The following is a 25,398-nucleotide window of genomic DNA, read 5'->3' as shown; positions in this document are numbered from 1 at the left end:
CTTCAACTGGATAATTTCTATTTATCTTAAATTTACTGATTCTTTCTTCTGTCATTTGCAACCTACTGTTGTGTCTATCTAGTGAATAATTTCATTACTTCTACTTTTCCACTTTATATTTTTAGTTAATTTTAATTTTTCTGTTGAGATTTATCATCTGCTTATTCATTGATGCATTATTTTTATTCAATACTTCAAAGGTATTTTCCTTTGATTCTTATATGCTTTGAAATTATGTCTGCCAAGTCCAACATCTGAGTTCTCCTAAAGTCAGTTTATATTGACTGCCTTATTTTCCTGATTATTTTTCAAATCTAGCTGTTTCTTCGGATCCCTGATTTTTGGTTGAAAATGCAGACTTTGCAATAATATGTTCTTGTGACTCCAAATTTTATCCTGTTCTTAGGATTATTCTGGTTTTGTTTTCTTAGGCAGTTAATTTGCCTGGAATCAAACTGAAAGCTGGTACCAACTGCCTGTCTTCTGCTCCCACATTCATCCACCTTCAAAGTTCAGCAGTATATAGATGTTAAAATATCTCCTTTGTTCTTACATCTTCCCACTGCTGCATTTTTAGCCAAGCTTCCTATAGGTCACCCATACATGCCAAATTTGTCAATAATCTGGAAATTCAGGCATGTATAGGTCTCATGCTTTCTGTTCTTCCTTGTTCCCAAAGAATCCTCTAATTTCCAGTTGCTCTGCTGATTTTGGACAATGTACTCTGAGACTTCCATCTTTCTGTTTGTCTGAACTGAGCATGATTGAGAAATGCAGTCCATTTTTAAAAAGCATCAAACTCAGAGATCTGAATCTGTGTCATCCTACGTTTCACCCTCTGGTGTCTCGCTATTTTTACCATTCTGCCTTCTGAGGTCTCCCCCTATGCACAAATAGTTTAGATGTCAGCCAGATATTTGGGCAGTTTATATTCAGAATTTGAGATTCCTTGCTTCTGTGCTACTCATTATTTCCCCTTTAAACATCTAGTCTTGAACTCTGATCTCTAGCACACTCAGTTGCCATTTTAAACAGCTGCAACCTTGGGGAGAGAATAGCATACTCAGGTCAGGAAATAACAAACTTGAAGTTCTTACTCATTCCAGTTGTGGTTTTCTGAGTTTAAAATGTCCCTGGCTTCTGGTTTTGTTCTTTTTAAATGCTATATAGTTACTTATTGATTTTACATGTTATACAGCATTTATAACTCTTAACTGATAGGTGTTCACAAAGCCAACTTACTCCCTGCCTTTCTGAGGTTCTAGATTTTGCTTAGCAAAACCAAGACTAAGAAGTTTCAAAATATTAATTATGATTATCTGTGGTACAGCTTGATTTTGGTTAAAATATTTTTATTGTGATAAATGATCTTTAACATATTCATCTTTCCATATCTAACTTTTATTTAATGTCTTAGGTGTGATATCTTTTTATAAATCATAATTAAGATACTCTGTCTTGTAGATGTACAATAAGTAAAATAACAATGCAGGTAAAACAACTGACCACTGAGAATTCATTTTTTTAGGTTGTCCTGTATCAATATATGTCCCATGGTCCTGTACTAACCAAACAAAATGGGAGAGAGGAGTGTATCAGTATAGATATAGTGGGAGGATCCATAAAACAATCTTAGGTAGAAAAACATTCTGGAGGTAGAGAGTCAAAGTATTTACATATTGTCTGGTATGGGATCTTTTCCAACCTCTGACATTATAAAGATGGGCACCATATCACAAGGCATCAGTGCTCTGTAAAGTGATTAAAAACACTACGTAGAGGGAGTTCTGTTCATGTTGGAGACATATTGATATCTGACCTTGTTCTTTCATAGGGATACTTACTAGCCAACTCCTGGTCCAGCCTCAAGCCAGGTATCTAAAATCAGAGTAGGACAAACTGTCCGCCTGGCCTCTACCATCTCTTACACCCAGTGAATTCACTAAGCTACTGTGGATTTTTTTTGAGGAGCATTCTATCCATAAGACCCTGATGCAGAAATTGAGCTGAGGGCGGGCTGCATCTGTGGGTTTTTCTTTTTTTTTTTCTTTTTTTCCTTTTTTGCTTATTCTGAGTGAAGTGTAAATTGGTTTCTTGTTTTGTTTTAACAGTCTAAATGTCAAGAGTGCTGAATTTGATCTGCTTTACACATGTTAAGAAGGAAATTAGAAACCCTATTAAGGGCTGTATGCTAAGAGTTTTCATCAGTGACTTGAGTCTATCTTGGTATCATTTTTACATGTTTTTAAGTTGCTTGGGAGTTACGAAATTTTTATTAATGTGATGAAGACAAAAGTCATCAAATTGAAAGGATATACAGACATCTACCTTCATCCTAAAGTTCTGTTTTCCTTTGATCCTTTGTGTACACTTTACCAAGGAGGCCATCATTGTGCTGAGTAAGGTTTCATCGGTTTGGAAGGGAGATAAGAAAAATGAGAAAATGGTTAAATGAATTGGAATAAGAAAGTGCATGGAAATATGGACAAGAGATTCTTAGTGATAGCTGAAAAAGGTGAGAAGGTAAAAAGAAACAATATTGGAGGAGCTGAGCTAAAAGACAGAAGGAAATGGCTGTGAGGAAAAGGACCAGCAAGTCTGAGATTCGGGAGAAAACAGAAGACAAGCAAAGAGGGAAATTGAGATTTGATCAGCTGCAATGAGAAACGGGACTTTGATGAAAAAGAGGTATTTAGTTATGCTGCATAACGTGCAATAAATGTCCTTATCTTAAACCTTCTGAATTCTCCCAAAATGCAGTATTTATTTTCAATGCTTTTTAATGTTACAATATGCTATGACTATTCTTAAATTCAAAACAAAAAAGATTTAATTTTATTCAAGTAACATTTCAGGGCCTCACAGACTTTTTAGACATGAGGTGACTACCCAGCTGTACCTCCAGTGAGCCAAGAATGCCCTGTCATCGTGAGGGTCAGGTTATTGAATGTGGGGGACAAACAGAACAGACACAATCCGTGATTGGATTGCCCTTAGAGTACCATATTAAGGTGAGAGGCAAACTGCAAGAATTCTTCTAAGACTGGGAGAATGCCTGATCTGTAACTAGATCTATCAAATGGAATAGAGAGTCTTAGAACTATGTGAGATTGCTAGACTGTAAAAACCTAAGAAACTCCATGAAGTTGCAGGAAGGAAATTAGTGTTTAAGCCACATCTACAGACAAATAACTTATTGAAACAGCTCAGTCTTTCTTAAAAGAAGACAAGAGATCTGTGACACGGACAACTGAATAATTTTAGGACTTCTGTCTGGACTCACAGGCTAATATCTGATTCACTGGTGCCTGGAGACCTCAGAGGACTAAAAATTCCTTCCTTTAAGGAACCAGAGAAGTTTTCAAAAATTACATTCCAGGTCTGGAAAAGAGAGGTGCTACTGAAATATTACAATAGTGGCAGGTCTCAGAGACTGAAAATCAACAGAAATTAAGAGGACTATTCTAAATCTTGCATCAAGAAGAGTTTGAAGATGTGAAGGTTGTAGACTTCCATTTCCATGACTGAATTCCCAGTAGCCCTAGAAAGAATGCAGAGCAAGGCAAGGAGTTGATGGCATCAGTTTATAAAAATGTGTCAGAGGAAAGGGAGAAGCTTTCTGTTTAGTGATGAGACGCAATGGTCTTTGATAGTAGATCACGCAGTTGTGCTAGAGCACAATTTAGAGACATAAATGGCTGGGCCAAGTCAATGCAAAAGATTATAAAGCCAAAAGCTGCTGAGCAAGGAGACTTTTTCCAGAATCCTAAGAAGCCACCTGCATTGTCAATGTTAATAAATTTAATTAAAGATGAGGAAAAGTATGGTATTAAGGCAGTCCTCAGGGATAGGGCCAAATAGTGGACTTCAGGCCTGAAGTTCCAGGATAGTCATGGGGATTAGGAAAGCTAAAGTAGGAAAGAAAGCATACACAAGGAATGAATCCTTAAATGTATAGGTTTTCATGGGCATGGAGAGAAACATTTCTCCTCTTGCTATCAAGAGACCCCCAGAACTAGCCTGGGAACAATTTTATGGATTAAGTCGTCTCCAAATTTACCTTTTGTTCATTAAGAGTTGATCAATGATAGCATCTCTCTGGCCACTAAGCTCTAATCTCCTGGAATGTATCAGAACCCAGATGTGGGGACAGATACTCTAACAGGCTTATGTCAGCTGAGGACTTTGGGACACAGCAACACCCTGTGTTTATTTAAGTTATGGTAAAGTCAAGCATTTGTTGGAAAATTATACTTAAGAAGAAAAGTAATCAATAAAAAACCAACCCTCCTTTCTGATTGAATAGAAAATACTTTGATGAGCAAAGTCAGCTTGATTCAGAAAGAACAAGAGCAAAAGTAAGAGTAACCAAAAGGCAGGACACTCAACAGAGTAGGACTAGAAAGCCAAAGGACTGGAGATTTGGGTGAAAAAGGGACACTGGCTGCCGAAGTACATATTATAGCCTTTTTGATAAAGGGTAAATTACAGCACTGTCAAAAACTTCATTAAAATCTATCTTGCATTTTTCCCTCACCCTGGCATCCAAAACACTTCTTTAGTTTCTGACTGAGCTGTCTGACTAGAGGCCCTTTGCCAAGGTGGATTGAACTGTAATAAACCTAAAGACAGGGAGGCAGCAGACGACAGTAAGTTGAGCTATACTAGAAAGGATGTGGCAATAACTGGAGAATACATCTGGAAATAGGCAGAAAAGAATAATTCAAAGGTGTTTCTAGAAGAGGTAGAGGTATATGTTGAGGAGCTTCATCATGGGTTGATTGAAGGAGGGATGATTTTATATTTGTGCTCATTTATTTTTGCTTGGGAGAGAGAAGGAAAATTATGAAAAGAAATTGTTTTCAGTTTCTATAAAGAACAGAAATCTGGGGAGACAGAGGTGACTCCCTCTCATCTTTCAAATTTCAAATGTCACCTATTTTGAGAAACCTTTCCTGTTCATTTTGTATAAAGTAGCCACACACACCACCCTGCCTTTCAGGTACTCTCCATAATATCATTTGCTTATAAGATGCACAGCATTTGTTATTACACTCTGTACTTAATCTAATTTATGTATTTTCTTGTTTATGTCTGTCTCTGTCATTAGGAATTAAATGTCATAAAGTTAGGATCCTTTTCTCTCATGTTCACTCTATTTACAGACCTACCTATCTTGGTCAACAACAGATACCCAATAAATATTCCATGAATAAATGAATGAATGAATAAAAGACTGACTAAGTGATGTATTCAGAGTTTTCTAGAAAATGTTGCTGTTATACATGGTATAACTTCCCAAGCCTTCCTTCTCTCTAATTATATTAGTGTAAAGATTATTTTTTAAAGATTTAAAAATATAAGATTATTTTTTAAAGATTTAAAAATACTCATGTTCCCTTGATTATATAAAAGGAAATAAATAATCCTCCATGTTTTGACAGAGGAGTATGACAAAATCAAAGTCTACCTGTATACTGACAAGATTAAGGATAACATATTACTGTCATTTTACAAAACAAGTATGTACCCTTTATAAATATTGAATTTTTTTTTCATGAAAAACTTCATTTCCTTGCTCATTTTAGTAGTTTGTGACTCAGTAAACTTTCATTCCTTCAGACACAGTATGTAAGAGTATTCCTCAAAATTAACCATAATCTACTGACTCAATATCAATAAAGTATGCAACTTTGTTCTCCATAAAGCCATGTCGTGAACTGATACTTTAATCATCTTAACTGTGTTATCACCAGTCAATTCATGTACTGAGGTAGAAAATTCTACTCAAATCAACTCTTCCTCACAGAACCACATCTAAACTGAAAACTAAATACACATTATTATCCTTCTCTTATCTCTTGTTTATCAACTGAATTCCATAATCCAATTAGGCAACCCACTATCAAAGAACTTAAATTTATCTTTAAAATAAATCCCCATTCCCTGGCATTGTCCAAGTGTAGAATGTATCTTCTACCACCTCTCACCTGATCTCTGACTACTCTCCTTCAAATCCTTGATAAGCAAAGATATCCAAATAGTATTATGGCTTTTAAGCACTTGATGATGAATTTATTTTGCAGTCTTTCAAATCTAGCCCCTTTCTCAACTCCAGTGTTAGCACCCTAGGTCAAATTCTCATTAAAACTAATCGGAACCAGTGAAGCACTACATTGGCTAGCATTCCTTTTTGTTCAGAAGTCCTCAAACTCTGAACTAGACCTCCTGGCACAGAGGTCTCAAAACAATTTGGATCACTCACCTCTAAATGATAAAAACTGTGTGTGTGAACTCACAATATATGTGTATTTATTTATCTGTAAATTGTGTGTCTGTTTTATTTTGCTAATGCTTAATGTACATTTTTAAATATACAAAAAAAAATTTAAAAAGTGAAGTAGAAACAGATGTTCTCATATTGTCTTCCTGAAGCCTAGTGAAACATACTCTTCTGAATCAGGGTGGTGATTAGATGACTTTCAAAAGTCTATAAATTTCTATATTTTATATGTGGATATTCCACATTCAAGTTATCTATGACCTCTTAGGTTAAGATCAAGTGACTACATCACTTACCCTCACCCCAGATTGATTTCAGTAAAACATAGATCTTACCCTAACACTTTACTTTTCCAAAAACCTGCATTTAAAAAATTATATCCTCTATTCTTTGGTTAGTGAACATAGTTCTACAGAATCTGAGAACAAATTTTGCAGCTGTTATCTCCTGGCAAGCTTGCTGACTACCCAGAAAACATTCTTTTCTCTAGTACACCATATGTGTCACACTTTCGAGTCATTTTTCACTTCCCTATAAAGGGAAATACCACTCATGTTTAAGTATTAATACTAGTAAGAATTACAATTTATTAAACACTTACTTTGGGTTACACATGTTCATTATCTTGGTCAATCCTCATAACATTAGAGGACAGGAATTATTCCCAATTTACAGAAGAGTAAACTGTGGGTCAGAAAGTTTTTGTATTTTACCAAGATTACAAAGTTGAATTTACAGCCAAGCCTGGGTAACTTAAAACCTGAACATGTCACCACCACCCTGAACTGTTTCCATACCTCAAGGGCCATCTCAAATTAAAGCTTGTCCTGACACCCTAGCCTCCACTCCATTTCTCTGTAGGCAGCATGAGAAGTTATCTGCCCTGTGTTTTTTAGCACTTGTTCATACATCTAAGCACTTACAATCATATATTTGAGTACTCGGTATGCGTGAGTGTGTTTGTCTTCTCTTTCACCTATTGTAAAACTACTAGAATGTTAGGAGTGTTTTAATTCTTACCTGCCTCATCTATCTAGTATTTAATAAATGTCTACAGACTCTCTTACAGTGATATAATAAATTATTATTTGATTGTAAATTGATTTACATTCTATTTTAAAATAAGAAATGGCCAATGTTATGGTTTTCACATATTTTAGTCCAAGTTCTTGTGACCAAGGGAACCAAATGTTATCAATACTTAGGGCCATCTCTCATCCAAAAGTAGTGATAGAGAGTGGACTAAGTATTTTTGGGAAAAAATGAAAATCTGAAAATTTCCTCAAATCTGAAGACAAAAACTTTTATTTTTAAGGAAAAATACAAGTGCTTTAGAAAGACTGTAGAAATGATACCATATATCATAGCAGAGAATATGTAATCTTATCACATATTAAGAGTAGATATGGAAACAATCAAATACAAATTGGAGAATATTCTACAAACAACCAGCCTGGACTCTTTAAAAATGGTAATGCCATGAAAGACACCAAAGGTTGGTGAAATGTTCTAGACTCAAGGAGACTAAAAAGATGTGGATAAATGTACTATATGGGGAGAGGGAGCTACATAGGACCAATTAGGAAAAGTCCTTAAATTTCCTAAGGGTGGTAACTGAATTGTAGTTATTTAGAGGAAAGTCTGTTCTTGGGCAAAATATATGTTGAAGTTTGTTAGTTAATAAGTTATCTGAGTTTTATGACTAACTTTTAAATGGTTGTAAAAAAATAGAAAAGAAAGAGAAAGAAATGGAAAGAAGGAAAGGAGGGATGGAGGGAGAGAGGGAGAAAAGAGAATCATGGGTAGAGGGAAGGAAGAAAGAAAAAGGGGAAGAAGGGAAGAAAGGAAGAATGAGAGAGATTAAGGGGGCTGCAGGATGTTTAAAGAGAGATATAATGCAAATAATGGCGAAATGTTAGCAACTGGTGAATCAAGGTGAAGTGTGCATGAATTGTCATTGTACTATTATTACAACTTTTAGGTAGATAAGTAATTTTCAAAGTAAAACATCAAGGAACAGAAGGGGAGATGCTATTAGTCATCTGTTATCAACCGTAAGAGAAACTCAGTGTTACATATGGGCATTACTCAGTTTTGAGCAGCATGGCCCTCCAGTGGTCTCTCACAAGATATTGAACAAATTCATCAGATGGACAGGGTGTTTAATAGTTAAGATTCAAACCCTGAAAAAATCTGCCAAAAGCAAACCTTTTTGACTTAACATTGTTACTACTGAACTCAGCTTTCCAATAACTATGTAAACTGCAATGCTTTTCGCACCCATTCTCAGTGTTCAATAATAAAACTACATCATCACTGAAGAATATGATATTCATGACACTTTTATGGCAGATGGACATCATTTAATTTTTTTAACTGTCAAAATAATTATTTTAAATATATTAATGTGAATTGAAACTATTCTATTTTATACAAGATTCAAATGTAAGCCAGCTTATCAGGGAAATTACACTACATACTTTTTTTTTTAGGTTTTGCAAAAAGTCTGAAATCTATGCTTAATTTTTACAAGTTGGTTTATGCTAACTTTTAATCACAGTATTGAAAGCTAATCCTACAATGAACCTTGCAGAATCCTAAATTATTCTTGGCTATATGGTTGCTCTAAAAATCACATATTAACCTAAGAAATCTAGAACTTCCATTTAAACACAGTATGCTGGTTTATACCAGAATTAACCTTCACTCAGGTTGGATTACACCCTGGAGCCAAACTGACGAAGCGACTGAGCAATCTAGACTGACCAGAATTGACTGATGTTAATATCAGGGCATAATATCTGGGGGAGAGACTGTAGATGCAGTACTTGGTTGCCGTATCTTTGAGAATAAAGCCTCCTTAAGAGTTACTGGTATGTCATTAACACCAGTTTGCTAATGAAGATAGAAATATCATTCTATCTCAGCTTCTTAAAATTCTGATTCAGTAAAAATAGAGCTTGAACAGCTATACCAAAGAAACGAAAATAGAAGAGAGACAGCTTTCAACATAATCTCAATCATACATTTCAAATAAGCAAAAATGTGTACTAACAGGTAAGCAGTCAGTAACACTGCCACCACTGCTTAAGGCAAAATTAAAATTCAGTCTAGACTTGTCCCACAGGTTGTCAGCTAACAGTGTTAAGTGTGCTTATGGGTAAATTTAGCTATGATCTTGGCAACTGCTCCTAGAGAAATATTCCATGAGGGATCTGTCTTCTAATGATTACCCAAAGATAAAATACCAGTAGAACATCGCAAATTATATCTTGAAACCCCTTTAAAGTAAATGATACAGCTATGATATGTGAAGACAAGAATCTATAAACATTTTGGCAGGATAAATAGAAAGGCTAAGTCCAGTTTGGCAGTATAAAGTGTCTGGATTATGAGCATCACAAATATTTTATTATACATGCCTCATAATCGTGAAAACATTCTTCTAAGATTACCAGTTAAACCTCTTTTTTTCGCTGACAAAATTACTTCTTGTTATTGGCAGTAAAGAAAAGGCTTAAACTTGGGAACAATAGGAAATGCATTTTGCAAAATGCAGTTTTCTCAGAGATAAACATTCAACTAAAAGAAGAGGTTAAAAATACCAAGTTGTTTTTATTGCTTTGCCTTCCTTTAATCCAGGAGAGAAAATCTTTACATAAAGATATATTTCAATGATCCACATGGCAAGAGAATGTACAGCTATTTATTTGCCTCTCAGAATTCTGGAAAATTAACCTTCCTAGAAAAGATTAGCTTATATCCTGAGGACATACAAATGAAGTTGCATTAAAGGTTTAATTTCAGTAATAAAGTGGCAAAAGAAGGTAATTAGGATGAAGAGGTTAATTTTGATTTATATGGCGGAAAGGCCATGGACTTTGGATCCTGACCTGTCGGGGCTGAAATTATGTTCCTGCCCTGACTTGCTCTGCAACCTGTTCTGGCCGCCTCCTGCTGAAGCCACCTGAGTTTTCCCTCTTGGATCTATGAGTGTCGGAGCTATGGTCACAGTTTTCTGGTGATATAAAGATGTCTCAGCTATAGCACACTTCTCCTGAGTAACGCTGAGGATGGAAAGAGATTTGAGAAGACCTCAAATTTGGGAAGTCGTCGTAAAACACTGCCCTGTGAAAAGATGATTCTGCTTGATTATGCTTATCCTGGGACAGAAAATTTGGCCTATTAGGATTCAGGATAGAGAATATTTTTCAGAACTATAAAAGAACAAAGGAAGTTGTGCTCAACATGTATCATGAGGAGCCAGTGGAGAAGTTTTCCATTTCTCCTTCGTTTTTCAAATAAGCATGTGCAAGGCTGACTTCTCCATAATGAGATTAGTTTGGGAAATTGTTAAATGTTCTCATTTCCTTTCCAGAGCCCTCAGAAATTCACAGCTCATTAGAACCTTCAGAGTAGTTAATAAACAAAGCTTGGTATTATTACCTAATTAAAATATATCTCATTTCAACATTTTATTACCCACTATTAAGATTCTTCTGCTACAGAGGTTACATAAAAATTATCATTCTGCTTTCTTTTAATTGCAAGTTTCACAGGGTAGTTCTTTCAAATCAAAATACGTAGAAATTGTAGCTGGGAAGTCATGTCAGCCAATCTTAATTCATTTAAATAAGCTCTGAAGCAATATTCTGAATGCAAGATCATCTAGGAAATCTACCTCAAGATCTGTACTTTAACAGCTGCTTCCATCAGATGCTACTGAATGATAAATACAAATCTGAACTATAAACTAATTTATGAGGACATTTTCTATACCCTTATTCTTTCACTAACACGTCTTGGCACAGTAGACATACCATCAGAAGGGGATTTGTGTGCTAGTTTTGGCTTCTGCCATCTCATGCATCTCAGAAGAAAACTACTTATTCTCTTTTGTGCCCCATTTTCTCTCCTTTAATAAGTGTTTACAGCAACACCCTTCCTGCACACCTTACATGATACTTGCAAGGACAAAGTGGAATTAACTCATAAAAAATTAATAGATATCTTTTATTTTACAGACTTTGCTTCTTATAGCTGACAGGTAGCATAATGGGCCTACAGAAGCTATCACTACCACACCCCAACCTGTTAGGCAGTTAGATAAGCGAGGGCACCCAGCAGACAAGGTGGATGACAGGCTTTAGGACAAAAGGGCTTTGCTTCCACTAAATGAGTGCCAGCAAGAAACTGGTTAGAACTAGACAGGTATGACAGCACGATTGTGCATTAGTGACAAGGACCTAACTGGACATGACCCAATGCTCATTGTAATATAATTAGCATTGTGGTTTAGCTCCCCTCCTCCAAGGGTTTTTCTCCAAGGGCAAGAGACATCAATCAAGAAACCCCCTCTAAGCAAGGGTATAAGAGAAGGGACAAATAAAGACCATTGCTAATTGCTGGTAGATAAGTCTGCCTTCCACTCTTGCAGGTGTACTTTTGTTTTGCTAATAAAATCTTTAAAATCGTTCGCTACACAACACTTTCATCCTGTCTGAATTCTTCTCTTTAGGGCAAGACAAAAACCTAGGTTTTCTTTCCTTTCTAGGGTAATGCACCCACCGGGAGAGGCCCAGGAGAGAAAGAGGTCTTAGTTTTCCGGTGAGAGTACATGATTCAGGGAGGTCAAATAAATGAAGCCTGAGAAGTTTACATTGGATTTGGTAAGCCTTAACCTTCATAAAAGGAGCTTGGTGGCAAGAATTAAGGTGGAGGGAGAGAAGCCATGAGCTGGGTGCTAGCATTCACTGTTACTGTGTGGAAATGGCCATGACAAGTGAAGGTATAGGATAGATGCTCTTATGGCCTAAGTGTCAAAACAGAAGGAACGCTTACAGCAGAATGCAGGAGGTGGAAGCACTGGGGAGCAAGGAGAGTGCTGCTCTTACCTCCAAGACCCATGTATGAAGGTCAGGAGGGACTACATGAACAGCCTCAGCTTACAATTACTGTAGAGGGTGTAGTTTTTTGGTTCCATCTGAGGCAAAGAGGAGGAAGAAGGAGCCTGAGAATATTATAGAAATTGTTTATAATGAAAGGAAGGCGTGAATAGACAAATTCTGGGAAAATGTAAGAGAGAAAAATAGCCACATTTTGAGTGATGGTAATGAAAAGTGAGATGAAATGGACTCAAATTGTTGAACTGGATGGAGCAGCTTTGAGTCTGTTAACTGTCAGAAGGCTCAGGTGCACTCAGAGGCTTGCTGTCATGAGAAGTCAGCAGCCCAGGGGAAAGCCTCTATGGCCAAACATAAGCTGAGAATCCTGTACTGCTGGGTGGTGCTTCCACATAGCTTGACTCAGAATTTCTCCTTAAATGTTACTAACAACATAAAGCGGTACCCTGAGAAACACTAGTCCAAGGGCTAGGAAATGTAGGATTAAATGTTCTCAAGACTCTCACCTAGTGGTAGATGCAGCAGTGCACCTGGTAGTTAAGAGAACTCTGGCCTCTTTACTTTGGTGTGCATGCAGACTTTGGACCCCACTCAGCCACATAAGAATGGGTCTTGGGCCTGGAACACCTTCTTATCAAGAGATAAAGAATTCTCACAGCCTGTGATGTGTTTAATGCCTTGTGTGAAAACCTCTTTCTGTTTCATACTCAATATGTACTACTTTGTTCTGCTTAAGCACTTGAGTCAATGGCCCTCAGGCCTCCAGGTTTCCATATGTATTTCAAACTCCAGGTGTTGGGAGAAGGGATAGAAGCCTTCCAGTGCAGCATGGAGTGGGGAGTGTGCAGCGACATTGTCCTGGACGGCTGCAGAGTGGACCACTACCAAGGGGACTGATGCACTGCAAGGAATGGAGCTTGTGCATTTTTTCTCTCCTACCACTGTAAGTAAACTACCACTTGAGCCTAGTGCCCATATTGTCTGTTCTCAGTGACCTCAAATCATATCATGCATGGATCTCTTCCTGGTAGCACTTACTGCCTTCAATTTTGGCTGCACAGCCTGGCCACCCAGTGAATGGTGAACCCTCTCAGTGGATTAGTCATGGCCTAGACTTAAAATTCCTGCTTAGCAGAGCATGTTAACTTGAGAGGATCATGGGTGACTGGTTTTAAAGTATTGACATTCAATGATTATTTAGAGATTTTTCTACTTCACAACTCTAACAGCACTCTTACAGAAATACATAAAAGTGACAAAATAGAAAAATGTATGAATATACAATTGTAAATTCTCTAGACTAATCATACTTTTTTCATGACTTAAAATTTATTTTTAAATCAATGATTTATGTGTGTGTGGGGGATGTGTGTGTGTGTGTGTGTGTTTTAAATCCACAACAGAATTGCCCAGAGCAATGTTCTCAAACCTGGACATAGAGTTCGTGTCAGAATTACCTAGGGAACTTCTTAAGTTTAAAATTACATCCTTTTCCCCACCCTGAAGGTATACCAAAATTTTATGTGTCTGGTGGTGGGCAGAGGAAAGAGTTGCTGAGGAAGAGCCTAGATTAAGGCACTAAGTGATTGGAATTTGGGTGATTCTAGTAACTTCCATTTTCATCCCCATTCCCATCCCCACCCCTAGAAATGGCTAGTCTAGATGAAGTCCCAAATGTCAACCTTTGGTCAACACAAGGAAAATCTGTGGAGTAATAACATGGATAGAGCACTATGATGGCAGTAAGGAGATCTACTCATGTCATAGTTCCAGTTTCATTAACTTTTGGCCACATAATCCCAGAAAAGCCATTTATGCATCTTTACCTTCATTTTCCTCAGCTTTAAATCAATTGTTTTAAATTAAAGAATCTTCAAGGTCTTACGATGACATGAGATGTCTCCTTTTATCCTTTTTTTCACAAATCATAATGATTTTAATTAAATTTCATGAGATAATCTCTATGAAACTTGGTGAGTTCTTTGGAACAAAATTAATAATATAAAGGACCTTCGTACCAAAGAATTTAGAACTTTAAGTGATAAGTAATTTTAAGAAAAATTTGATTTAAGGGAGAAGCAAAACTTAGTGACACTGAATAATTATTTAAGTGAAATAAGCACCTGGGCCTCAAAGCTATGATTCTGTTCATTAAGATTATCTCTCTGAAATTTGAAGACATGAGTACAACAGGACTGCACTGATTCAATGATACTCTCTTTATTTTTGTAACCCTTAACTAGCTTTCAATATTTCACAGAAAAATGGAACAGAAATTTCATCAATAATACAGAATCTTAATTTTAGCTGATCATTTTAACCTTCACTCGAAATGTACTGCCTGACCTGATAGCAAGTATAAGACTGAACTGTTCTTTGTTCTTCTCTGTTCAAAATAATAGTAAGAGATGAGAGTCAATACCTATAGGAGAGGGAAAAGGGACAAGGAGTCAACTGTCACATAATATGGAGTTGAAAGTTATTTCTCACTTTCTGTGTCACTAAGAATCCTATCCATGTAACTTTAGTGGTTCATTTCAGAGTGGTCTTTTTATACAGTATCTGAAAATACATTTTAAAATATGTATTTTAAAAACTGAAATGTAATGAACATGTTATGTCAGAAATGTTTTTATCTCACATGAGCCACAAAAGAAGTAGATGTTAACTCTGTTACCTGGAAACTAGAGTATATGGTCTTAAAGGGGTCAGTAACCATAAATCCTAACCTCTGGTGTCTATGGTAAGCACAGTAGCTGCCGCATGGTCAGATGCTGTAGATTTTTAGCCATTAAAAAATTTTTAAAGTATCTGTAACATTGGCAAGTAAAAAATAATTAAGAAATAAATTCGGAATTAGACTCAAGCTTTAAAAAAAATCTATTTTAATATTTTAAAGAAAATATTGTATAACCTTGTCAAAACATTTGTGTAATGAATTGTCATTTTTAGACATAAAAAATAATAAATGTGAATATGTATATATACTAAAACACACATATATGTTTCATATAAGAGAAAGGAATTATATATACCATGTTATGGGTGGTTGAAACGCCATGGTAAGAATAGTCCAAGGAGGATCAGAGCTCCAGTAGAAAACAAAATGACTACAATCATCAAATACTTGAAAGGAGAAGCTCTCAGAAATAAATCAGAGACATTTGCTCTGTGTGGCCCCAAGAAATAAACCAAGATCTTGTGTTGCTCTTATGGGGAGATAAATTTCAAATCCCCAAAATTTTAATTCCAAAAGTCAGAGATGATCAAACATGAAAAAATGGAATAGGATTGGTTTCAAATGATTTTCACTTACTTCTACTTCTTAAAGTGTCTTCATTCTGTTTGTATTAATTTTACAACTAATAGAAATTATGATTTTAATAAATGCAGTGGTAAAATGGACTACTGTGGGGAAATAATGAGTTACCTACCATCAGGATGTTACAAGAACAGACTATGTAGCTACTGCCAAAGAGTCTACAAGAAATGATTTTGGCTTGACAATAGGATGACTGACCATCCTTTTTTTGTCTAACACTGTCCTGATTTTAGTCCTGAAAGCCTTGTTTCCCTGGAAACACCTCAATACTGGGAAGACTGGAATTGTTGGTCACCTTACTCAAATGTATGATTGGACTGAACAGCTAGAAGGTTTTGGTCACACACAAATAAAACTGGCCATGATTGCACTTAAGAGCTATTAACCAAAGTACCTGCTCAGAGTCACCTTTGCCAGAAATCTGTGCTGTGTGGCATGGCTCAGGAATGAGGGTTCAAAGAGTACTCCCCCACTGGCAGTAACTGCCTTTAGATCCACTGCTGCTTTTATCCAGACAATTCAACTATTCAATTCAGGTCAGCGTTTATTGACATTGAATATGAATTTAATTAAGATATTTTCTTGCTAAATCCCTCCAATAACTTACTATTGGCCTTCGTATAAAGTCCAGGATCATCAGTAAGGCCTCGAAGAAAAGCCCTGCATCACTGGCGCCTTGATTCCCTCTCCAGTCCCACTCACTGGCACGTTGCTAGTTTGTCATAATCCAGTAATCTTGGCAATCTCTCAATTCATCTGATATACTGAACCTTCTATTTCAAGATCTTTAATGACATTACTTTCCCCATTTATTAGCCTTGATAACCCCTACTCTTCCAGCAGGTTCCACTTCTTCATAGTCACCTCTCCTGACCAGTCCAAACCATGACAATATTAAGATTTTCCTTATCTGCTTATTTATCATCCTACCCTTTCCCTTTGTAACACTTGTTTTTATGGTAATGATTTTGTATTATATGTTAATTGTGTGTCTCCCCCACCAAACAGAAAGTTCTATGAGGACAGCTACTATTTGCTGTATTCTGAGCATCAAGCTGGGATGTCAAGCAAATATGGTCACTGATTTAGGGATCTCACACTACTGTGTTTGCTCCTCAACATAAGATTCTATCAGAACCAACTCAGAAAAATCAAGACATTCAGTCACTGTAGCTTTAAGAATCCTGTGATTTAGAGTTGGTAATACCCACATCCAGTGCAGCAAAATAAGATGTCTTCTTCAGATCCAGTCAAAATGTTTAAGGCAAATTCCCAGTGAAATAATGTTGTAGTATGTAGTACTCTACTTCCTACAGAAGTGATTTCCATTTCCTAGTCTGGGAATCACTACATAATGGAACTCTAATCATTGTGTTCTCAAAGTCCCATTCAATGAACACATAAAGGAACCTTAGGGAAATAACTCATCCGTAAATTGAAAATTGTCTATATATTGCCTTCTGAATTCACCATGCTTTAATTTTGATTTAATGTGATAATATCAACATAAATTACTCCAATTTAAAATAGAGGTAATTTCAAATATTTCTTTTTTATGATTATTAAGACTAGCAACAAATACCTCTTTTTTAATAACTGTAAGAAGCCACACTGACTTCCTGTAAAGCTCTACTTACAAGTTCTGAATGTTTAAAATTTTACGATTTCAAATGTTTATGATGTTCTTTCGATTCTTTTCTTTTTTTTTGGCTTGAACCATTTTTTTTCAGTTTACTGATAATGTGCTTTATTAAAAACTCAGTAATTGAATTTTAGCAGAAGAGATTGTGAAATACTATGTTACATTTATGGTAAGGGTATAAAGTTGTTTAAGTCCTTTTCAGATAATATTGCCATGTAGAAAATCTTTTTTTTTAAATTATTGGAGAATGTTTAAGTTTTTTCAAGTAATGTGGTCATGAGGTCAAATATGACCATGGAAAATCCTCCTTCTAATAAAGGCTTTAAAACCACAATCACTTAATAGAGATAAAGACTTTTACCTACTGAATAAAACAGTCCCTAGCACTTGTTTGCACTTTTACAAGTGAACTATGCACCATAAGAAAAGTTTGTAGGAAGAAAAACAATATTGAATTATTTAAATAACCTTCACACAATATGAATTTAAAGCTTCTTTTCATAGAAATTCAATTCAGACTTCAGTCACTTTTTTCTTCACTACCACTGTATCACATAATATGGCTATCATTTCATATGCAAATATGTATTAAACAATCCTATTTGTTTCTTACAAGAGTTAAGAAAGGGAGAGACTGTTGGACCCTGAGAAGCTTATAGACTGAAATTAGATCACTGAAATATCAACATATTAGATATCTGAGATTTGCTCTAAGAGGTTCTTGAGTACAAATAAGTACCCCAGCTAATTCTACAGCCAGGGGGAGGGGCAGCTTCACAACACTCAATACTTTCTGCAGCTCAACGCAAATATAAACCTCTGCCAGAAACATCTGAGGATCCCAAATCGTTTCCTCCACATACTTCCTAAGAGCTCAGAAAACCCCCGGCACTTCCGAGATCCACTTCACCATCCTAACAGTGCGAAATGAAACTCAAGGGTGGGAGAAAAAAATCACTGGCCATTCCTCTGCATATCACTAGGCCTCTCCTCCCATGCATACCTTGGTCTTCAATTCCTCTGTCAGGCATTTATTCAACAAGCTTTAAGTCTCCTATTTCCTAGATGGCGTGTAAACATGGAAGATGCATGATAATACAGATACATGATAATGCAGGCTGTATGTCTTCAGAGCGCTTTCTTCAATCAGAAAGGTTAACAGACAGGAAAGGGGTACTTACAGCACCACATGACAAGTGCCAGGATGGGCCTTTTAGAAAGAGCTAGGACACAGAAAATGAGGTCCTTTCAACCAAATTCAGAGAACTAGAGGGTTTCCTGGGAGCTATGATGCTTTTGCTGGGTTTTGACGAATGAGCAGACAGTAAAGAGAGGAAAATGGGGACAAAGATGCCATGAGTAGGCATATGTACAACATCAAGGAGACACAAAATAAGTATCTGTCTATGCTAAGAGTAAAAGAAATTTGGGAAAGACTGGCAGGGGACAAGACTAGAGAGACAGCTCGAGATGACAATGGACCTGTGTGCCAGGCCAAGGAGTCTCAGCACCATGATAAAAGCCATGAAGATTAATTAAAGGCTTGAAGGAGAGAAGTGACACAATCAGAGTTAAGTTTCAGAAAGATTACTCCTACAGCAGTGCAGAGAACAGACGGGAAGAGCTCCAAATAAGGATTAGGAAACCAGTTAATTCAACTCTGCGGTAATCCAGGCAAAAGCAGTAATAATAATGGCAGCTAACATTTATGGAGCATGCATGATGTGTTGACTTCTGTTCCTAGTGCTTCATACGCATTAGGTCATTCAGTCCCAGTATCACCCTACAGGGCATGCACTGTTCTTACTTCTAGATTAAAGATAAATCAGCTTAGGATAAGAGAAGACGGTAAGTAACATACCAGGGTCCACATAACTAGCAAGCAGCAAAGCTGAGATTTGAACTCAGGCTTTTCTCCCATGGGATTTCTTCACCAGGCTCTAGGAATTAACGTCTGACCTTGAGAAATAATACTGGAGATGTAATAAAATAAATGTATACAAAAAATACTGATACGTTAGAACCTGGCACGACTAGACATATTGAGGAAATGAGTGAAACAGACTCCTCAGAGGTGTATTCACACTAAAAATGAGCATTAAGTGTAGCACAGTCCAGAGTGAACCCACCAAAATAATCATGAGATTGTAATTTCCACACCCTGGACCAAGTTGGTGAGTATATGGATGAGAAGAGCTCAATCATTTAGGCTTTGGAGGACATCATGTCTGATCTCTTCGGTAATTTGAGCACCAAAGGTGCATTAAAGATTGTAAATGATGATGACACCCTAGCCTGAGCACCTCAGTCATCTCACGTGTAAAAGACACATGCTGCTCCAAGGAAGATCTCAGAGGTAAGTGGAGGTGTCACTGCTAGATGTAAGAAGGTGATACAAGTGAAGACTCTCAGCTCAAAAAAAAAAAAATCTATCATTTCCAAAGCGTGTAAAGTACATGAGGTACTGCCAGGGTATTGCTTTTCTTCTACAACCCTGCTGTGCCAGGAGAAGGTGTCACATCCACAGCCTGTGCCTGTATTCGAAAGTCTGTCCCCAGCAGAAGTTTCGGAGTGACCCAGGCAAATAACTTTTTATATCCCTATCATTCCAAGTTTGATTCTCAGTTGAGGCACAGAGAAATTTCAATATTCTACTGGAAACAGAATGCAGCAGAGGTTCAACGTTATGCCTAAATTCTGTTTGCCTTAGGAACCAGCTGTACCTGGGTTTGTCTGGAAAACAGGTTGCCATAGATGGCCGAGAGCCTAATTTAACAAATAATGAGGGACTACATAAAGAAGATTAATTTAGGAGACTGCTGGCTCAACAATCACCAGGCATGCCCTGGCAGTCACGGACAGCGACAGCAGTATCCGCAGCAACAGTGACTAGGGGTCACTGTCTCTCCAGTGTCCTGGACACTAGGGCTCAGCAATTTTAGTATATTTAGTTTTTTGTTTCCACAGCCTTAATGCAAATCGTGTGAACATCAGACGTAGGAGCAACATTTGTGTAAGGCGGCAGCAGTGGCCCTGAGGACTTCTGTAATATGATGCCGGTGGCATAAGTTACTGCTGATCTCAGAAGTGATTGAAGATATAAGGTAAAGAGAGTAAATAACAGATCTCAAAGGAGTGACACATTCTTGAAATAAATATGAGATACTCATTGGAAATAACCAGTATAAGTTTCAGAAGATCTTGACTGAAACCGCAATTTCCAAAGATTAGACAAGTTCAGAACAAAAGAAATACTGTTTAATGAGTTATTGTGTAGCCTCAAACATAGTTTATTTAGGAAGTAAAAACTGTAAGACTGGCTGGACATGGAAAATAAGTAACAGAGATTTTTCTGAAATGACTCCAACTCTTTTTGCTTAGGCTATAGGCAGATAGCGATGCTTACCACCAAGATAAAACATGTAACAGAAGGAGCAAATTTAGGGCAGGATAAAGAGGTGTGGCTGGTTTGAGAGGTGATGAACTCAGCTTTTAACCTGAGCTCTGTGAATTATACAAGTGGAGATGTTTATTATGTGGTGTGTAACAATCTCAGCAGAGCAATCAGTAAGTTCAAACAGAATAAAAACAAAAAGTGATTACTGGATTTGCCAATATATTTTTGGTGAATACTGATGGGAACATTCTCAGTGAAGTCGTAGAGGTGGAAGCCAGATTTTTTTGTGTGTTGAGGTGTGGCCACTTGGTGAGGAGATGTTAACTACTTTTCTCTCTCTCTCTTTTCAAAATTCTTAACTAAGAAGGAATAAAGAAAGATACGACACAGGAAAGGTCAAAACGTTTCTTGGTTGATGTATTACAAGTAAAAGGAAGAAGTACTGGAAAATGAAAGAAATGCTATTTAAAGAAATAGGTACTGACATCAGACAACTTGAATTGGGGATGGAAATAAAGAGAATTTGCAAAAGTGTGAGCCAAAACTCTAAGTCAGGCCACCCTCAGAGTGAGGCTTCTATGGTAGTACGTTTACCTTCCATATTTCAAGCCTGATTCTGCCTCAATAATTCTTCTTTCCAAGAAGAAGCTGACGTCACAGATGACCTTCAATGGAGAATGGCCTCCGTGCCTTGGTTGCTTAAATGAACTTTGGCACAGAGATTGGGAAAAACTTTGGAGACAATTATATCTCTGATATCTAGGAGTTTTGTGATTCCTAGACGGCAGAAAGCAAAGGAATGGCAATCCTAAATATGTAGCACAGAATCACACGAACAGTGTACTGAAATGGAGAAACATGGTAAGCCCAGCATGGTAGACGGTGGTCGATGCTTCATCCTTTACCCGCTGGCCCACTCAAGTGCTATGGTTATCATCCTGTTCAGCTGCAAGGAGGCATTTCCTGGAGGCACCGGGGAGTTAATGAGCCTAGAGCAACCCTTAAAGAAGAAAGCTACTAATAAATGCACTACTAATAAATGCACAGATGCCTCAGCCTGCTTGCTCGTCTCTGTGGGCTGGTTTCTCAGAAAGCCCAGTGGGATTGAGCCCCAGTTACCCATGTGAATAAACACCTGTTACTGGCTTTTCTTTCCTTCTCACCTAATTTTCTTCAATTCTTCACTTGGGTATTCTGGGATCTTCCAAATAAATTTCTTGCACACAAATATTTGTATCAGGGTTTGTTTTGAGGCAAACTCAAACCAGAAAATCTGGCAAGTTATCACCTGGGAATCCATCTTTAAGAAAACCATTGGAAATATGGGGCAGGGAGACCCTTATGAACAAAGACTGAATATTGTGATTTTAGTCATGTGACCCAAAACTCCCTAAGTCTATCAGTAAGGTTGCATTAACAGTGATATCTGAATCCCCATACTTAAGCCTTAATGGCTCTTAGCTCTTCTAAAATACTTTATGGAAGTCGACAAGTATTATCTTATGTTTGCCTCCAAACCACGCAAGGCAGTCACCATCTGAAGCCTCTGCCTTTACCACTTCACTGGCCTCCAGTGCCCTGAGCTGAAGTCCCTGCACTTGCCCCATCACCGGTGCTCTCACAACAATATCACTGTTTCTTCTCAGAAGCCTCTTAAAACTAGGAAGTTAATGCTACCCCCTTAAGTTATGCCCCATGGAGAGCTGCACAGCAGATTTTTGTGGGTATTACTTGGCTATCAGTGAACTGCCAATAGAATGCTTCCATTTACACACATGCCTCTTCTTCTCTCCCTCCAGGCACACAGACATCAGTGTCAGAGCATCTAGACAGGCACCCACACAACAGACATTCTGCAATATACATGTGTATCAAAATCATCACATTGTATACTCTACACTTACACAACGTCATATGTCAATTATATTTCAATAAAGCTGGAAGAAAAGGTGTCCACTCCAGTTGTCATATTAAACCCCAAACTACAAGGCCATGTTGACAAACCTGCTGAACTGTGAATGCATTTTAGGAATTCTGTTTGACGGAGCTACTCATCTCCCACCGAAGCCTCACTTATTGGATGGCTGACATCTCTATACCTCTAATCTATCACACAGGTGAATGGACACTACATACACACCCACTCACACACACATACACATAAAAGCATGCACACAGGCACACACACGTACACATGTGCACATACACACACTCACATGCACACACAATATACACTCATGTGCAAACATAATTCAGTATTTTCTTTTGAAACATTTCCATTGCTATCACATTTTTTTTCAAGAGGTTCTTCAATATCCAAAATTAATGGATATAAATATTTCTCTCAACCAAAAACCATCACCCATTTTAAAATGCTAGACATGTCTCAAAGTTTTGGCAGAGTCCCTATTAAAATGAGAAAGAGCAAGAGAGAAGGAAAGAAAGGAGAGATGGGGGTAAAGGGAAGACTTTTTCTTAATGAAAGCAAGCCAGAAAGAGAGAAATCAAAAACCCCAAATATGGGAAATGGTTCAATAAACTATGGAATTATCCATACTGTGGACTCTTAAAACATTTTATAAATGATGTCTATAAATAGTTTATAGAGGCACATAAAATGATCATTATCATTTTAAATTAAAAAAAGACACAAAACATAGGATGATCACAACTACATTAAATAAAGTCCTGGTGGGGAAACCAAAAAGATATTAGGAGTAATTATCCAATTAACTCTGGGTTATAGAAATATTATTCATTTTCCAACTTTCTGGTTTTTCTACAGTTGTCAGTTTTTTAAATAAACTATATGTGTATGCATGTATGCGTACATACAAATACACATGTGTGTGCATGAGTGTGTACGGATGATGAACAAGTGTACACATTAAACTGGGTTTTACAAATGAGAAGTACTGAGAATCGATATTCTTAACATCTAAGTCCTGGGTCAGCACTTTGATACAGTACATTCTGAGGCACTGTTCTCCCATTTCCTATTTTATTACTGATGCTCCTAGATCCAGGTTCCTACTTCATTTGGAGATTTACAAAGAAAGATATACAATCATGTTATGTTTATAACATAAATGGGCCTCTTTTAATTCCATACCTCTTTTCCCCATCATCTCAGCACTAGCAAAGTAAGAAAGTTAACACAAGAGCTACTTTCCTATTTCCAAAGTAAAAATGGTCCTAAGTCAGGTTTGAATAACAATGGTGGGCTCTCTCACTAAGAAGTACTAAGCAAAGGTTTCAAGACACATGTACAATCTACTTATTTCCTTTGAACTGTATTAGATCTAGAATTAAGAAGTATCTGCCCAGGTCACAGAGGATTTTTTTCTCTACAATCAGGAACAGTCAGTTATCTCTCTGGGTACTATCCTATGACCAGGCTCCACAGGACTGAGAGGTCCAAGGTACTTACCCTCTCGGGAGGGATGGATACCATGCACAAGGACAGATCACAGTGGTACTCACCACAGGAAGCAAGTGGAGGCTCTGGCTATCACTGTGAACACACAGCCCTCATCTCCAATCGCAGAAGAGGCCACTGGCACCATCTGTGAGTCAGGGACATCATCTGAACAAAAGAAAGGCCAATCCCTCACTTTTCTTATGATTCATTCATATAGGCTGTAACATTTCAGTCGGTTAAAGCAATTTAATATCTCACTTCTAATAACATTAATTGAAGCAAAAGAGAAAGGAAAAGGAGAAGAAGGAAGAAGAGAAGAATTTCTCTAGATGTAAATTTAACATTTTTCCAAAACATTGTAACAATTAAAATATATTTCTTTGTCGTTTGTAGTTGGGGCATGAGTTCTCCCACATCCCCCTTCAGACATCCTGCAAATGGCACTGGAGTTTGCAAAGAACATGGAATATTTTAATTCTCGATTGAGAGAACATTCCTCCTAAGGGCACTGAACGGAGACATCAGTAAAGGTACTTCAGTCCTCCTTGAGTACTGATGCCTGCATTGCTCTCATTTGCGTCTTCTTTGGAGGCCTATTTCTATGTACCACTGAGGATGATGGTGTTTGTTTTTCCAAAGCATCTTGCTACTTTTGCTTCTTATAGTTGCTTCTTTATAAAACTTAGATGATAAGACTTTACAGAAGTGATGTCACCCTTTCAAGAGAAGGCAGCCGCTCCACAATAAAGGAATACTGCCCCCCAATGTGCATTTCTGTAGGACTCCATATATATTTTGCTACACTTCACTGCATTTGTAACTCAAAGCCAAGCCTGTTTAAAGTTCACATTAAGATAAACTTGGTGGCCAGGAAACACTGAATACTATGATATAACATTTAAAATGAGTTACCAATAATCATAACTTTTTAATACATTTTATTAGAACACTGAGAAATTCTGGTTACAAAAATGCATTCTGTAGCTCCTGGAAATATAATACCCCCATGGACTAAAGGAAGGCAAATTTGCAAGGAAAAGGTTGCTTCCAGTGCTTGCAAAATAATTGCTAGCTCAAGCCTGAAACATAAATTTTAAAAGATGATGTATTTAAGTGGTCAGGAATCCACAGATGATCCATAAAATGTATTGACACAACAGAGCACAGAACTTATGGTTCAAATGAGAGGGATAAAAACTATAAGGAGGAAGGGGAATAAAGAAGGGAAAGAACATATAAGATTCACAGAAATGTTCAGAATTACAGAAGCTAAACTTGCAAACTGCAAATCTAGGTTGTGTTCCTAAGCACACTTCTTAGTCAGTGTCCTAATAGGTCTTATGACTGTTGCCTCAATCCCCCTTTTCCTAGTCTCAAAAAATTGCTTCTAATTACAGCCTTTACCACCATGCTAAATAGCTGGCATGTCT

General features: G+C 37.2%; 1 long non-coding RNA gene across 3 annotated transcripts in view; it reads right to left on the bottom strand.

The window, feature by feature from the left end:
* The window catches only part of LOC107033169 (uncharacterized), a 204,515-nt gene that overhangs the window by 92,089 nt on the left and 87,028 nt on the right, over positions 1–25,398 (bottom strand). For 2 of the 3 annotated variants that reach the window (XR_004190989.2, XR_012074966.1), the window contains exon 3: positions 24,031–24,133. This is a non-coding gene — a long non-coding RNA (uncharacterized lncRNA). Of the gene's footprint in view, positions 1–14,390; positions 14,609–24,030; positions 24,134–25,398 lie in introns of those variants that run through there. The other variant, XR_012074967.1, reaches the window with a different exon arrangement.

This window comes from Vicugna pacos, chromosome 8 (genome assembly GCF_048564905.1).
Source record: "Vicugna pacos chromosome 8, VicPac4, whole genome shotgun sequence".
Lineage (NCBI taxonomy): Eukaryota > Metazoa > Chordata > Mammalia > Artiodactyla > Camelidae > Vicugna > Vicugna pacos.
The sequence above is the reverse complement of the archived record's forward strand: the minus strand, read 5'-3'. Positions and strand labels throughout refer to the sequence as shown.